The sequence below is a fragment of the Thermobia domestica genome, chromosome 9 (assembly GCF_964235325.1).
Source record: "Thermobia domestica chromosome 9, izTheDome1.hap1.1, whole genome shotgun sequence".
In the NCBI taxonomy this organism is placed as follows: Eukaryota; Metazoa; Arthropoda; class Insecta; order Zygentoma; family Lepismatidae; genus Thermobia; species Thermobia domestica.
The window spans coordinates 225,741,751-225,757,959 of NC_137462.1; positions in this window are offsets into that span (position 1 = coordinate 225,741,751).

The following is a 16,209-nucleotide window of genomic DNA, read 5'->3' on the forward strand; positions in this document are numbered from 1 at the left end:
AAATGGACTAACTTTCAATACTACATATCTGATAATTTACGACAATTCCATTATTTGATTCTATTCTAAAATAGTTAACTAACGAAGGATCATCATCAGTCTGCTTTATATAGGAAAACACATTTTTCCCTACTCGATGGACTCACTTTTCTATTGTAAATATATGAGAATTTAGGACTGTTTCGTTCTTTCATTTTATTTTTAAGTATCTCAGTAACTAGCGATCAGCAAAAGTCTATTTCATATTCTAACCCCCCTTCCGCCCTACTGAATAATCTCGCTTCTCAGTTATAAATATGTGACAATCTACGACAATTGCGTTCTTTCGTTTTATTCTAAAATTTGTTAGTAACTAGCGATCAGCAAGAGTCGGCTTTATATATCATACACACCTTTCGCCCTACTCGATGGACACTCTTCATTCATTGATGTTCATCTTATAATTTACGACAATTACATTCTTTTATCTTTTTTCCTAAATACGTCAGTAAGTAATGATCTTCAAAAGTCTGCTTCATCTTCCAAGCAGTCCTTTCGCCGTGCTAAGTAGACTCGCTTTTCAATTGTAAATATCTGACAATTAACGACAATCCCCTTCTTTCAGTTTGTTCTTAAATATTTCAGTAACTAGCTATTAGCAATAATCTACTTCATCTTTGAAGCAGTCCGTTCACCATACTGAATGAACTCACTTTTCAATTGTAAGTATCCGACAATTTAAAATAGCGTTCTTTCATTTCATTCTTAAGTATGACTAAAACTACCGATCAGCAAAAGTCCACTTCAGCTTCCAAACATTCCTTTGGCCTTAGTGAATATATTCACATTTCAATTGTAAATATCTGATTAGTTAGGACAAATCCGTTATTCGTTTTATTCTTAAATAGTCAGTAACTAACGATCAATAACAGCCAGGTTCATCTTCCAAACACTCGGTACGTCTAACGGAATGCACTCACTTAACAATTGTAAATTAAGATCCGAAAATTCCGTTCTACCAGTTTATTCTTAAATATGTCAGTAACTAGCTACCAGCAAGACTCTGCTACAGCTTTCAAAAGCTTCTTTCGCCCCGCTTACTTTACTTATTTAACAATTGTAAATACGTGCCAATTTTCGACAATTCCATTCTTTCATTTAATTGTAAAATATATCGACTACTATCTATCTGCAAGTGTGTACTTCAGCTTCAAAACACCCCTTTGCCCATACTGATTAGACTCACATCTCAATTATAAACATCTGACAAGTTACGACAGTTCCATTATTTCATATTATCGTAAAACAGTACAGTAAATAACGAATATCAAGGGTCTGGTTTATATACCAAAACACACCTTTGGCCCTACCCCTAGAACCAACTTTTCAATTGTAAATATCTAGCTATTTACGTCTTTCCGCTCTCTCATTTTATTCTTAATTATGTTAGCAATTAACGATCTGCTAGAGTCTGCTTAATCTTTCAATCACTCCTGTTCTACTGAAGGGATTCACATTTCAATTGAAAATACAGTGAAACCTCTGAATAACGGACACCAATGGGACATGAATTTTTGTCCGTTATAGAGAGGTTCGGAAATTTAATTTCTCACAGTGATAATTGCATGCCGTAATATACAGTGAATTCATTATGTATGAGCGTACATACATAAAATTCAATATGAAAATACTCTATTTAGTACGTATTTGAATTACTGGGAGGGATGAAGGAGAAATTCGTTTTTGTTAAATAATATTGTTGCTGGGGATGTGTTAATATATTCGTATACCGGTACTGCAAAAATAAGGCGTGTACGCTAATTTTCTTAAATACATGTAATCACTCTGTAAGCATTTTTCATTTATTTCAAATTCTGAAAAAGTTCTCAAAAGATGCGTTAGGAACCAACTAATCGGCTAAACTCTTTTGTTTGGCGAGAACTGGCATAATTTCTCCTCTACAAGCGTAATAAAACTCATTAGCAAGTGTCCTCTGAGAATCATCGGTACGGTTGCGAAAAAAACATGTGTGTGTGTGTGCGTTTGTGTACTGGAGCGGTATCTTCGTTGGCGGAATGGAATACAAGGGATATGGGAGTGCATATGTTTATTAACCCAGCCCCAGTCACTAAGAATATCCTCTTAAAGACAGTAAAAAAGGAAGCTGGGAAAACTCCAACCCAGACTTGTTCCAGTATCGTCAGTAGAAGAAAAATGTTGTTGGTCCAAAAAAACGTAACAGAGGAAACATTGCTCGTTCAAAATGTTATTGTAAAACAAACATGTTTGCTTTGTTATCTATGAAACTGTCGGGAAAGATGCAAGGCCCAGAGGCAAAAGGACAAAATTTGTTAGGGAAGGGAAGATAGTTCGCATAGAATTCTTGGCCATACGATTGATCCTGCATGAGTGTTATCACGTATTGAAGGTTTTCTAAGATTTCCACTAGAAAGCAATTTATTGAAATCAGAAAAAAAATAATTTCAAGTTGAGTTTGAAGCTATTCTGTTTGATGGTTCACCAGGTCAGGACTCATGATAGATACGCTTGTGAGGAATAATATATCGCAGAACCGAGAATAACTCCTGTCTGTTATGAAGATGTTATTGAAGGTCTGGGGGGGAAGAAAAGGACTGTCCGCGTCCGTATCTGAGAGGGTTCGTAAAAGAGAGAGTTTTGTTCCATAAAGGAACATTTTTTTGAGGGACAAAAAATGTGTCTGTATTATAGAGCTGTCCGTTATTGAGAGGTGTCCGTTAAGGGAGGTTTCACTGTATCTGATTACGACCCTTCCGTTCTTTCGTTCATTCGTATATAAGTCTTGAACTAACGATCATCAAGAGACTGCTTCAGCTTCCAAACAGTAATTTTGCCCTGATGTATGGTATCACAATTTAATTGTAAAGATATGATAATTTACGTTTGTCCCGTTCATTAATTTTATTCCTAAATATGACAGTAACTAACGATCAACCAGAGTCTGCTTAATATTTGAAATACCCCTTTCGCGTTACTGAATGAACTCATTTAATAGTTGTAAATATCCGACAAATTACGACGATTACATTATTTCATTTCATTCTCAAACATCTCGGCAACTACCGATTACCAATACAATACTTCAGCATCCAAACACTCCTTTCGCCCTATTGAAGAGACTTGCTTTTGAATGGTAAATATCTGACAAATTACGACAACTCCGTTTTTTTCATTTTATTCTTAAATATGTCAGTAACTAACGATCAGCTAGAGTTTACTAAAGCTTTCAAACACTCCTTTTGCCCTATTGAATGAAATTACTTTTCACTTGAGAATTTTTGACAATTTGCGACAAGTACATTCTCCCATTTCATTCTTAAATGTGTCAGTAATTAACGATTAACAAGATTCTCCTTCATCTTTGAAACACGCCCTTCGTCATACTGAATGGTCTTACTTTTCAATTGTATATGACAATTTACGACAGTTCCGTTCTTTCATTCTTAAATATGTCGAGAACAACCGATCAGCAAGTGTCTACTTCAGCTTCCAAACACTCCCTTCCTTAGTAAATAGAATCGATTTCAATAGTAAATATTTGACAATTTACGACAATCCAGTTCTTTCATTTCATTGTTAAGTATATCAGCAACAACTTCTCAGCAAGAGTTTACTTCACCTTCCAAAAGCTCCTTTTACCCTACAGAAGAGAATCTCTTTACAATTGTAAATATCTGTGATTTTGGAACAATTTTATTCTTTCGTATGATTCTAAAATAGTTCGGTAACTAACGATCATCAAAATCTGCTTTATATACAAAGACAAAGATTTCGCCCTACTCAATCGACTAATTTTCAAATGTAAATATCTGAGTATTTACGTCTGTTCCGTTCAACCAAATAATTCTTAAATATGTTTGTAAGAAACGATCAGCAAGATTCTGCATAATGTTAAAAACACTCCTTTTGTTCTACTGAATGGATTCACTTTTCAATTGAAAATATCTCACTACGGCAATTCATCTATCATTTTATTCTTAAATAAGTCTTGAACTAAGGATCAGCAAGAGTCTAGTTCAGGTCCAAACATGTTTTCGCCCTACTGAATAGACATCCTTTTCAATAGTAAATGCAGTCAGTTTATGACAATTCCGTTCTTTCACTTTATACTTAAATTTGTCAGTAACCAGCGATCAGCAAGAGTACTGCAGGTTCGAAGTACGTCAATAACTGATGATCAGTAAGAGTCTGCTTCGTCTTCTAAAATCTCTTTTCGCCCTGCTTAATACACTTGCTTTTCAATTGTAAGTATCAGACAGTTTATATATCAAACACGACGGATCACAAAGAGGGTGCTACAGCTTCCTTAAGCTCCTCTCTGTGCACTGATTCGACTCACTATTCAATTTTTGATAATTGACAATTTACGACACATCCGGTCTCTTATTTTATTCTTAAACATATTAGTAACTAATGATCAGCTAAGTCTGCTAATTTTCCAAACCCTCCTTTTGTTGTACGAATGGATCCACTTTTGAATTGAAAATATCTGTCTGACAATTCCGTACTTTCATTTATTCTTTAATAAGTCTTGAACTATTGATCAGCAAGATACTGCTTAACCTTCCGAAGAATCCTTTCGCTCTGCTCAATGGGATCACTTTCAATTGTAAATATCTGACAATTTATAACAACTCCTATCTTTGAATTTTAAATATGGCAGTAACTAACGAAAAACCGCTACCGCATGTTGCAAACACTCCTTTCCCCCTACTGAATGATCCCACCTTTCAATTGTAATTTTTGGCAGTTCACGACAATTAAGCAGTTTCATTATATTCTCAAATATGTCTTTAACTAGAGATTAGCAAGTGTCTGCTTCACCTTTCCACACTCCTCAACCCTTTGAATGCACTAGCCTTATAGTTGTAAATATCTGACAATGTACGACAATCCGATCTTTCATTTTAATCTTAAATATGTCAACAACTAACGAACGTGATAATGTATCTCTGTTTCCCAACTCTCCTTTCGCTTTATCGGATATACTTTATTTTCAATTGTAAATATCTCACAAAACAAAAAATTCCATTCATACATATGTCTTTAACTGACGATCAGTGATAATCTCCTTCATCTTCCAACATACCTTTCGCCCTACTGAATAGACTCCCTTTTCAATTCTAGTTATCAGAAAGATTAAGAAAATTCCGTTCTATCAGTTTATACTTACATACGTGAGTAAGTAATGATCACCAATAGTCTGCTTCATCTTCCAAATACTCAATACGCTTATTGAACGGAATAACTTTTCAATTGTTAATATGTGACAAATTATGGCGATTTCATTCTTCCATTTTATTCTTAAATAAGTCAGTAACTAACATTCTGTAAGAGTCTGCTTGAGCTTCCACAGTCATTTCGAGTACCTGAGTAGACTCACTTTTCAGTTGTAAATATCTAACAATTTACGCCAATTCCTTTCTTTTTCTTGTACTTAAATATGTCAGTATCTAACGATAATGAGAGTCTGTTTCATATCCCAGCTCTTCTTTCGCCCTAATGAAACAGAGCAAGTTTTCAATTGTAAATTGCTAACAATTTACGACAATTCCGTTTTTCATTTTTCTAAAAGTATATATTTCAGTAACTAACCATCAGCTAGAGTCTGCTATATCTTCCAAGAGGCACGCTCGCCCTACTGAACGCACTCAATTTCATTTAAAAATATCACACAATTTACTACAATTCCGTTGTTTTATTTTATTCTTAAATATCTTGGTAGCTCATCATCAGCTAGCCTGCTTCATCATCCAAACTCTCCTTTCGCGCTACCGAATGGACTAATCTTACACTTGTAAACAGACGAATTACGATATATCCGTTCTTTCATTTTAAACTTTAATATCTCAGTAACTAACGATTAGCAAGAGTCTACTTCAGTTTCCCAATATGTAAGTAACTAACAATCAGCAAATGTCTCCTTTGTCTTCTACATTTTCCTTTCGCCCTACTGAATGCAGTCGCTTTTCAATTGCAAATATCAGAAAATTTACGACAAGTCCGTTTTTTCATTCTATTCACAAGCATGTCAGTAACTAACGATCAGCAAGAGCCTGCCTGGTCTTCAAAACTCTTTTCACCCAGCTGAATGGAGTCACTTTTCAAATGTAAATATCTAAGGACTTGCCACAATTCTGTTCTTTCATTTTATTCTTAAATATGTCAATATCTAACGATTAGTAAGAGACTGAATCATCTTTGGAACGCTCCCTTCGCAATGCTGAATGTCCTCACATTTCAATTGTAAGCATCTGACAATTTACGACAGTTCCGTTCTTTCATTTCATTCTTAAAAATGTCGACAACTACCGACCAGCAAGAGTCAACTTCAGCCTATAAAAAAACACTCGTTTCGCCCTACTGAATAGAATCTCATTTCAATTGTAAATATCTGACAATCTACGACAATTCCATTATTTCATTTTATTGTAAAATAGTTCAGCAACTAACGATCATCAACGGTATGCTATATAAACCAAAACACACCTTTCGTCCTACTCAATGGACTAATTTTAAATATCCAACAATTTCCATCTGTTGCGTTCTCTCGTTTTATTCACATATATTTCAGTAACTAAAGGTCAGCAAGAGTCTGTTTCAGCTTCGAATCACTTCTTTCCCTTACTTCATAACGGCAAGTTCATTTTTTAAATATCTGAATATTTACAACAATTACGTTATTTCATTTATAGTTATGTATGTCGGCAACTAACGATCAGCAAGGGTCTAGTTCAGGTTCCAAACACCTACGCCTTTTACCCTACTGAATACACTCGCTTTACAATTATTAATATCTGATAATTTACTAGATTTCCTTTTATTAGTAAATATGTCAGTAACTAACCATCAGCGAGACTCTTCTTCGTCTACAAAAATCTCTTTTCGCTCTACTCAATGCACTCACATTTCAATTATAAACATCACACGATTTAGGACACTTTTGTTCTTTCATTTTATTCTTAAATATGCCAGTAACTAACGACCAGCAGGGTCTGCTGAAAAAGCCAGTAACTAACAATCAGCAAGAGTCTGATTCGTCTCTAAAATTTCTTTTTGCCGTACTGAATGCGCTCACTTTTCAATTGTAGATATCTGACAAATTTCGCCAATTCCGTTATTTGATTTTATCCTTACATATGTTAGTAACTAACGAACAAGAAGAGCTAGGGTCATCTTCCAAACACTCCTATCTCCTTACTGAATGGACTCGGTTAACGATTGTAAATATTTTGCAAAATCTCGACAACTAGGTTTTTCATTCTGTTCTTAAATATCTCCGTAACACACGAGCAGCAAGACTCTGCTACAGCTTCCAAACACTCCCTTCGCCCTGATTAGTTTACTAACTTCTTATTTTAAATATTTGACAATTTTTGAGAATTTCCTACTTTCGTTTTATTCTTAAATATGTGTTGCATTAGCACCGACAAATTTCTGCATTACTGTCCAAGCAATCCTTTCGCCTCATTGAATGGATTCACTTTTCTTTTGTAAATATCTGACCATTGAAGACAATTCTTTTCTTTCATTTAATTCTGAAATATGTCGAAAACTGCGAATCAGCTAGAGTCTACTCCAGCTTTTGAACACCACTTTGGCCCTATTTAATAGACTCACATTTCAACTGTAAATATCTGACAAAACACGATAATTTCATTATTTCATATGATCCTAATATACTTCAGTTATTACGATCATCGACAGTATTTGAGTTAAATCATTTTATTCTTAAATATTTAACTAAGTATAACGGTCTGCTTTATATGCCAAAAAGAAACCTTTCGTCCTACTCAATGAACTAACTTTTCAATTATAAATATCTGACAATTTACGTCTCTCAGTTCTCTCATTTTATTCTTGAATATATAAGTAACTAACGATCAGCAAGATTTTACTTCAACTTACAAACTTTCCTTTCGACCAAGTGAATGGGATTACTTTTAATTGTGAATGACAAAAGAATAACGACAATTCCGTTTTTTTGTTTTATTCTCTAATATTTGTTCAAGCAACGATCGTAAAGACTCTGTTTCAGCTTCAAAACACTCCTTTCGGTTTACTGAAGCAACTCACTTTTCAATTTTTAATATCAGATTATTTTCGACAATTCCGTTCTTCCATTTCATTCTAAAATATGTCCACAACTACCTATCAGCAAGAGTCTACTTCTGCTTCCAAAAACCCATCGGCTCTGCTGAACAGAGTAACAATTCAATTGTAAACATCTGACAAATTACGAATATTCCATTATTTAACATTATCTTAAAATAGCCCAGTAACTAACGATCATCAAAAGTCTAGTTTATATACAGAAAACACACCCGTCGCCATACTCAATGAACTGAAATTACAATTTAAATATCTGACAATGTACGTCTTTCCCTTCTCTCATTTTATTCTTAAATATGTAAGTAACTAACGATCAAGAAGACAATGCTACAGCTTCCAAACGCTCATTTCGCATTGCTTAGTTTCCACACTTTCAATTCTAAGTATCTGACCATTTTGAGAATTTCGCTCTTTCATTTCATTCATAAATATGTTTTAAACTAGAGATCATCAACAGTCTCAATCAGCTTCCAAGCGTTCCTTTCGCCCTATTGAATGGACTCACTTTTCAATTGTAAATATGTCATAATTTACGACAATTTGGTTCTTTCATTTCAATCTTAAAAATGTCGGCAACTAGGGATCACCATGAGTCTACTTCAGCTTCCAAACACTTCTTTCGCGCAACTGAATAGACTTGCTTTTCAATTGTAGTTATTTGACAATTTACGAGAATTCCGCTCTTTCATATTATTCTAAATTTTGTCAGTGAATAAAGATCAGCAAGAGTCTGCTCTATATAACAAAAACACCTTTCGCTCTACTTAATGGACTCACTTTTCAATTGTAAATATCTGATAATTTACGACAATTCCATTCTTTCATTATATTCTGAAATATATGGAAAACTGCCGATCAGCAAGAGTATACTTCAACTTCCGAACTCTCCTTTCGCCCAAATAAAGAGACTCGCTTTTCAATAGCAAAAATCTGACTAATTACTAAATTCCGTTACTTCATTTTATTCTTAAGTATGTGAATAGCTAACGATCAACTAGAGCCCGCTTCATTCTCCATATACTCCTGTCACTTTCCTGAATGGGCACACTTACCAATTGTAAATATCTGACAATTTATGAAAATTAAGTTCTTTCAATTTATTCTTGAATATGTAATTAGATAATGATCAGTGAGAGTCTGCTTCATCTTCGAAACATTCCTTTCGCCCTTCTAACTAGATTCACTTTTCAAGTGTAAATATCTGACAATAAACGTCAATTCCATTCCTTCATTTTATTCTTATATATGTCAGTAACTAATGATCCACAAGAGTCTACTTCAGCTTCAAAACACTCTAATGGCCCTACCGAGTAGACTCACATTTCAATTGCAAGGTCCTCACCAATTACGACAATTCCAGTATTTCATATTAGCGTAAACTCTCCCTTCCCTTTACTGAGTAGACTCTTATTTAATGTTAAATATCTGAAAATTTACTACAATTGCGTTCCTCATTTTATTTTTAAATACGCCACTAACTAACGATCAACATAAGTCTGCTACATCTTAGAAAAATTCCTTTCTCCTAACTGAATGGACAATTACGTTCATTTATTATATTCGCAAATATGTCTTCAACTAGCGTTCAGCAAGAGTCTGCTTCACCTTCCAAGCACTCATCTCCCCCTTCCAATGCACTAACTATTTTATTGTAAATATCTCACAATTTAAGACAATTCCGTTATATCATTTTGCTCTTAAATATGAAGGAAGTAATCATCACCAAGAGTCTGCTTCATTTTCGAAACACTCCTTTTGCCGTACTGAATGCCTTCACATTTTAATCGTATATATCTGATAATTTAAGATAATTTCATTCTCTCATTTTATGCATAAAAATGTCAGTAACACACAATCAGCAACAGTCAACTTTAACTTCCATTCTCCTTTCGCCCTGCTAAGTGGACTCACTTTTTAATTGTAAATATTTGACGATTTACGACAACTCCGTTCTTTCATTTCTAAATATATTAGTAACTAACGATTAGCAAGAGTCTGCTACGTCATCCAAAGACTCCTTTCGCCTTACTGAATGGCCCATTTTTCAATTGTAAATACCTGACAATTTGCGACATTCTGTTCCTTGATTTTGTTCTTAAATACGTCACCAAGTAATGTTCAGCAAGAGTCTGCTTCATCTTCGAAACCCTCCTATCGTTGTACGGGATGGATTTTCTTTTCAATTGTAAATGACAGACAAATCAAGACAATTCTTTTCTTACACTTGTACATGAATAAGTCAGTAACTAATGATAATGATAGCCTATTTCATCCTGCCAACTCATCTTTTCCCCTACTGAATAGAAGAACTTTTCTGTTGTAAATAGCTAACAAATTACGATAATGGACGCAGTCACAACCAAAAGTTGTCAATCCTTTTATGAAATGTGGTTTAGTAGACTACAAATATCCTACGATACAGGTCTCCACCAGTATTAAATATTAAAGGAATCAGACTACATTAAGTCTTTAAAATGATTACCCCCCCTAGATGGGAGTGTGACTTTCGGGAGAGAAGTTGATAAGTCCATATTAGGAAGCAGATGTTATTAAGTGAAATTCGTTCCGCGTCTGATGGGGCCGCGGTGGCTCAGTGGTGGAGCGTTCACCTCTGGTGCTTGGGGTCCCGGGTTCGATCCCAGTCCCAGCCAAGTAAACTTTGTGGTGGACAAACACTGTGTGCTTGGGTTTTCTCGGGATTCTCCCGTTTCCTCTCTCTTTCTTTAGTCCACCATTTCATTCATTACTCATCATCACCGTCTCCTTCAGCCTAACCGACATAACGTGGGACGTAAAACTCAAAGATTTCATTTCATTTCATTTTCGTTCCGTGTCTGCTGTGCGAGTGTCGTTGCTGCTTTGGCGCCAGAGGGCTTGCTGCATAGTGAGAACATCAATACAGCCAAGAATGATTCGAGTGACGGTGTTACAATTCAATGTTTATCTGAAGATAGTGCGTTTGAATATTTACTTTCTGGTGATTTCAAATATGTATGGGAGTTACGTTCAACAAGTTGCATCTACACTGATTCTGAGGATGCATCTTCCGCATCAGCTGCAAGTGTAGATCCTGCGGAAAAAACTTATACCATGTTTATTCCGAAACCATGGTCTTCTGAATTGTCAAAAGCAACATCTGGTGAAATGAACACTCCCGTCCGTGGTAGGAAGACACGAAGAGCTCCAGAAAAATGGAAACGTAATGTGCGCGAGAAGTTGAAAGCTGGAAAAGCGTATATAGTGTACAGTGGGAGACTGTATTTTAAAGTGCGAAGGTTGGGTTATTCGCGAACTGATAAGAGAGGGAAGCGTCCGCCGAGACATATAAAGCCTAAGTGTGTGTGCCAAACTCTACGCGGTTTGATTGCAAACATTCTCACAAAGAAATGTCATTACTGCCACGCTAAATCACAGATTGCCCAATATCTACCTGCCGAACTCACCGTCGCTCAGTTGCATAAATATTTTAGAGAGCAAAATCCACATGTGCGTTACGATGTCAAAGTTTCGTTATTTAATGTATTTCAACGTGATTTTCATTTAAAATTAGGTCAACCAAGAAAAGATATTTGTGGTAACAGCACAGAAATGGATGAATAATGCAAGGTTGCTCGTACAGTGGAAAAAAAAAAACGAATAGTTGTCTTTTTAGCGAAGGCAGTGCATTATCATAAAGGCGAACACTTTTATACCTAGCTAAGGGAGGTGAAGGAAGCATCGCCGATCGACGCCTCCATAAAGTATTTGTTTTTTATTGTCAGAAAAAGCTTCCTCTCCCAGTAACTAATATTGGAAAATAATATTATAAAAGACAAATGTGGCTGCACAGTTATGCTGTATGGGATGTGGCTTCAATGATGCGACAATATTGATGTACTCGGAAACATTTAGGGGGCACTGTGACTCAGTGGTAGAGCGTTCACCTTCGGTGCTTGGGGTCCATATTTCGATACCAGCTCGCGCCGTGTGGACTTTGTGGTGAACAAACACTGTGCTCGTGGGTTTTCTCGGGGTTCTCCCGTTTCCTCCCACTTACTTCATTCACCCTTTCACTCATTTCTTATTACCACCGTCTCCTTTAGCCTAACCGGCATAAACGTGGGACGTTAAACTTACAGATTTCATTTCATTTTTTCGGAAACATTTAGTGGCAAAACATCAAGTGAATGAGCTGATTTTACTTTAGCGTCCCTTTCAGCACGAGGCTATATGAGACGTGGATCTACTGATTAAATTGGAATCGGAACCATATGAGCTCCCGCCGGAAATCGAACCCGAGCCTCCCACGCCATAGGCACGTACTCCAACCGCTTATTCACGAGGGAACATCAAGTGAAGTTGTGAACTGTATGAAATGGCATATTGATAATAGGGTGTTTGAGTAAGTCAGGGAACTATGTTTTTTTGAACAATTGTACAGCACAAGGGAAGAACTATATACGTTTGCGTTTTGGCTGCATCTTGCGCAGGTCGGTTTTTAGTGTGTTTATTTATACTTCCCCATTTCATTGCATTCTTTCATGCCCACTGACAGAATTTTAGGGTCCTTCGTGGCTAAACGGTTAGCGTACGCGCCTTTCGCATGGGAGACCCGGGTTCGATTCCCGGCGGGAGCTCATGTTGTTCAGATTCCACGTCTCATATAGCCTCGCTGCTGAAAGGGACGCTAAACTAAAATCAACTCAACTCAGAATTTTAGGGCATATTGAAAAGAAGAAGCGATCAGAAGATCAAGTCTTCGTCAATTCTACATCAGTTCAACTGATCAGACAAACTCTACGCAAATATCCTGTTAAGGGTGTGAATGTTAAACAGTCGTTCACTAATAATTTGGAACATGATGACGCTCCAGTTGTTGTCTTTGATTTCAAAGCATTCTTTAATGACATTTTCAACTAAAGTGTTTCTGAGTTTACTGGAATTCGTGGTGTATGTTTGAAAAGAGGCTGTACCTGAAGTTCGTCACAGAACGTCTTCAACTCTTTTTCGCCCGCAGTCGTTTTCTGAAACACGGGGTGCGATAGCAAGCCTTGCAAAATGCATATAACGGTGCTCCACAGACCTCAGATCAGATGCAGCTGGTTAAGAAAGGGAAATGTGATGATGTACAATTGCTGTTGGAAATGTGTATCTCTGTCAGAAGGAACTACATTTTACAACACAATTCTGTCTGCTACTGATGTCGATGATGATGTAGGGTGAATGTACAAGTCGTTGTTAGAATTGAAGTTCGTGCCTATGTCTCTACTACTTATCTATTCTTTATTGTGGCATCTGTGTTAACATTGAGGGTCAGAAGTTGTTAAGTACACTGACTTAACGATTTTTCATTCGTTTTTTAAGAAAAGCTGTTAAGACAAGGTTTCATATTTTGTTGCAAAGCGTTCTACGTACCATATACGCACCTGGCATTGTAACATAACGTCACACCTATCGAAATGAACCAGGATACAAAATTTCAGCTCATTGTATTCATATCTTGGTATTTCAACACAGTTCTATAAACTTCAAAGCGCGTTCATGTATAATCTAGAACCAATGACTTAGCAGCTTCTGATTCTCAGTACGTCAATTCCGTTATTTCATTTATTCTTAAATATGTCGCCAAATAACGATCACCAAGAGTTTCCTTCATTTTGCATAAAGTCCTTTCGCCCTGCAGAATGGACTAATTTTTCACTTGTAAATATCAGACAATTAACAATTCCGTCCTTTCATTTTCTTCTTATATATGAGAGTAACTAACGATCAGCAAACGTCTCCTTCAGGTTCCAAATATGTCAGTAACTACCGATCAGGAAAACTATGCCTTTTATTCTAAAAACTCTTTTCGCCCTACTGAGTACACTCGCTTTTGAATTTTAATATATGATAATTTTCGACAATTTTGTCCTATCATCTTCTTCGCAAATATGTCAGTAACTAACGATCAGCAACAGTCTGCTTCATCTTCCAACCACCCCTTTCGCCCAACTGATTGGACCCACTTTTGAATTATAAATATCTGAAAACTTTCGACAATACCACTCTTTCATTTTCTTCTTATATGTCTTCAACCAAGGTTCACCAAGAGTCTGCTTCAGCTTCAAACAGTCCTTTCGGTCTTTTATATTGGAGTCACTCTTCAATTGTAAATATCTGACAAATTACGACAGTTCCGTTATTTCATATTCTTATATATGTCAGTTACTAACGATCAGCAACAGTCTGCTTTATCTTCCAACCACCCCTTTCGCCCTGCTGATTGCACCCACTTCTTAATTGTAAATATCTGAAACCTTTCGACAATACCACTCTTTCATTCTCTTTTTATATGTCTTCAACCAAGGATCACCAAGAGTCTGCTTCAGCTTCCAAAAAGTCCTTTCGGCCTTTTATATTGGAGTCACTCTTCAGTTGTAAATATCTGACAAATTACGACAATTCCGTTATATCATATTATTCTTATATATGTCAGTTACTAACGATCAACATGAGTCTGCTTCATCGTTTAAAATCTGTTTTCACCCTACTAAATGGACTCACTCTTCAGTTGTAATTATTTGACAATTTACGACAATTCCGTTCTATCACCTTATTCTTAAATACCTCAGTAGGTAATGATCAAAAAGAGTCTGTCTTCCAAACACACAATTCGCCTACTGAATGGACTGACTTTACAATTGTTAATATCTGTTAATTTATGAAAATTTCAATCTCATTTTATTCTTAAATATGTAAGTAACTAACAAACAGCAAAAATATACTTCAGGTTCCAAATGTGTCTGTAACTAACGATCAGCAACACTCTGCTACGTCTTCTAAACATTCCTTGTCCCTACTGAATGAACTCAAATTCAATCGTAAATATTTTGCTGTTTACGACAATTCCGTTCTTTCTTTATATTCTAAAATATGCCATCAAGTAGCGTTCAGCAAGAGTCTGCTTCACATTCTAAATAGTCATCCCCCTATTAATAAACTAACTATCTAATTGTAAAAATCTTACAATTTACACAATTCCGTTGTTCCATTTTGTTCTTAAAGATCTCAGCAACTAACGATCAGCAAGAATCTGTTACGTCTTTCAAACACTACTTTCGCGCTACTAAATGGACGGAATTTCATTTGAAAATATCAGGCTATTTACGACAATGCCGTTCTTTCATTTTATTCTTAAATATGTAGGAACTAATGATAAGTTAGTTTGCTTTCTCTTCAATTCTCTCTCTTGGATGAACTTTGTGGTGGACAAACACCGTGTGCGTGGGTTTTCTCAGGGTTCTCCCGTTTCCTCCCACATTATTCATTCCACCATTTCATTCATCTCTCATTATCACCGTCCCCTTTAGCCTAACCGGCATAACCATGGGACGTAAAACTCAAAAATTTCATTTCATTTTTTCTCTCTCTTGGATCTACTGAATAGTCAAATTTTCAATTGTAAACATCATAATATTTTCGACTCATTTTCAATTGTTAATATTTGACAATTTACGAGAATTCCGTTTTTTCATTCTAATCACAAGTATATTAGTAACTAACGATCATCTAGAGTATGCCACGTCTTCAAAAAATTTTTCGCCATTCTGAATGGAGTCACTTTTCAACTCTAAATATCTGGCAAATTAACACAATTCCGTTCTTTCAGTTTATTGTTAAATATCTGAGTATCTAAGATTAGCAATAGACTAATTTTGTTCAGCTTCCAAATACTCCTTTGGCCCTATATACTGGAATCACTCATCAATTATACATATCTAACAAAATACGACAATACTCTTATTTTATTTTATTCTTAAATATGTCAATAACAAACCATCAACAAAAGTTTACTTCATCTTCCGAACATTCCTTTCACCCTACTGAGTGTACTCACTTTTCGATTCCAAATATCTGACAATTTTCGAAAATTTCATTTTCTCATTTTATGCTTAAATATGTCAACAACAAACGTCCAGCATGACTGCTTAAATATGACAGTAACTAACGATCAACAAGAGTCTGTTTCGTCTTCTAAGATCTCTTTTCGCCCTACTGAATGCATTCAATTTTCAATTGCATATTTCTAACAAAATACGGCATTCCGTTTTTTTATTT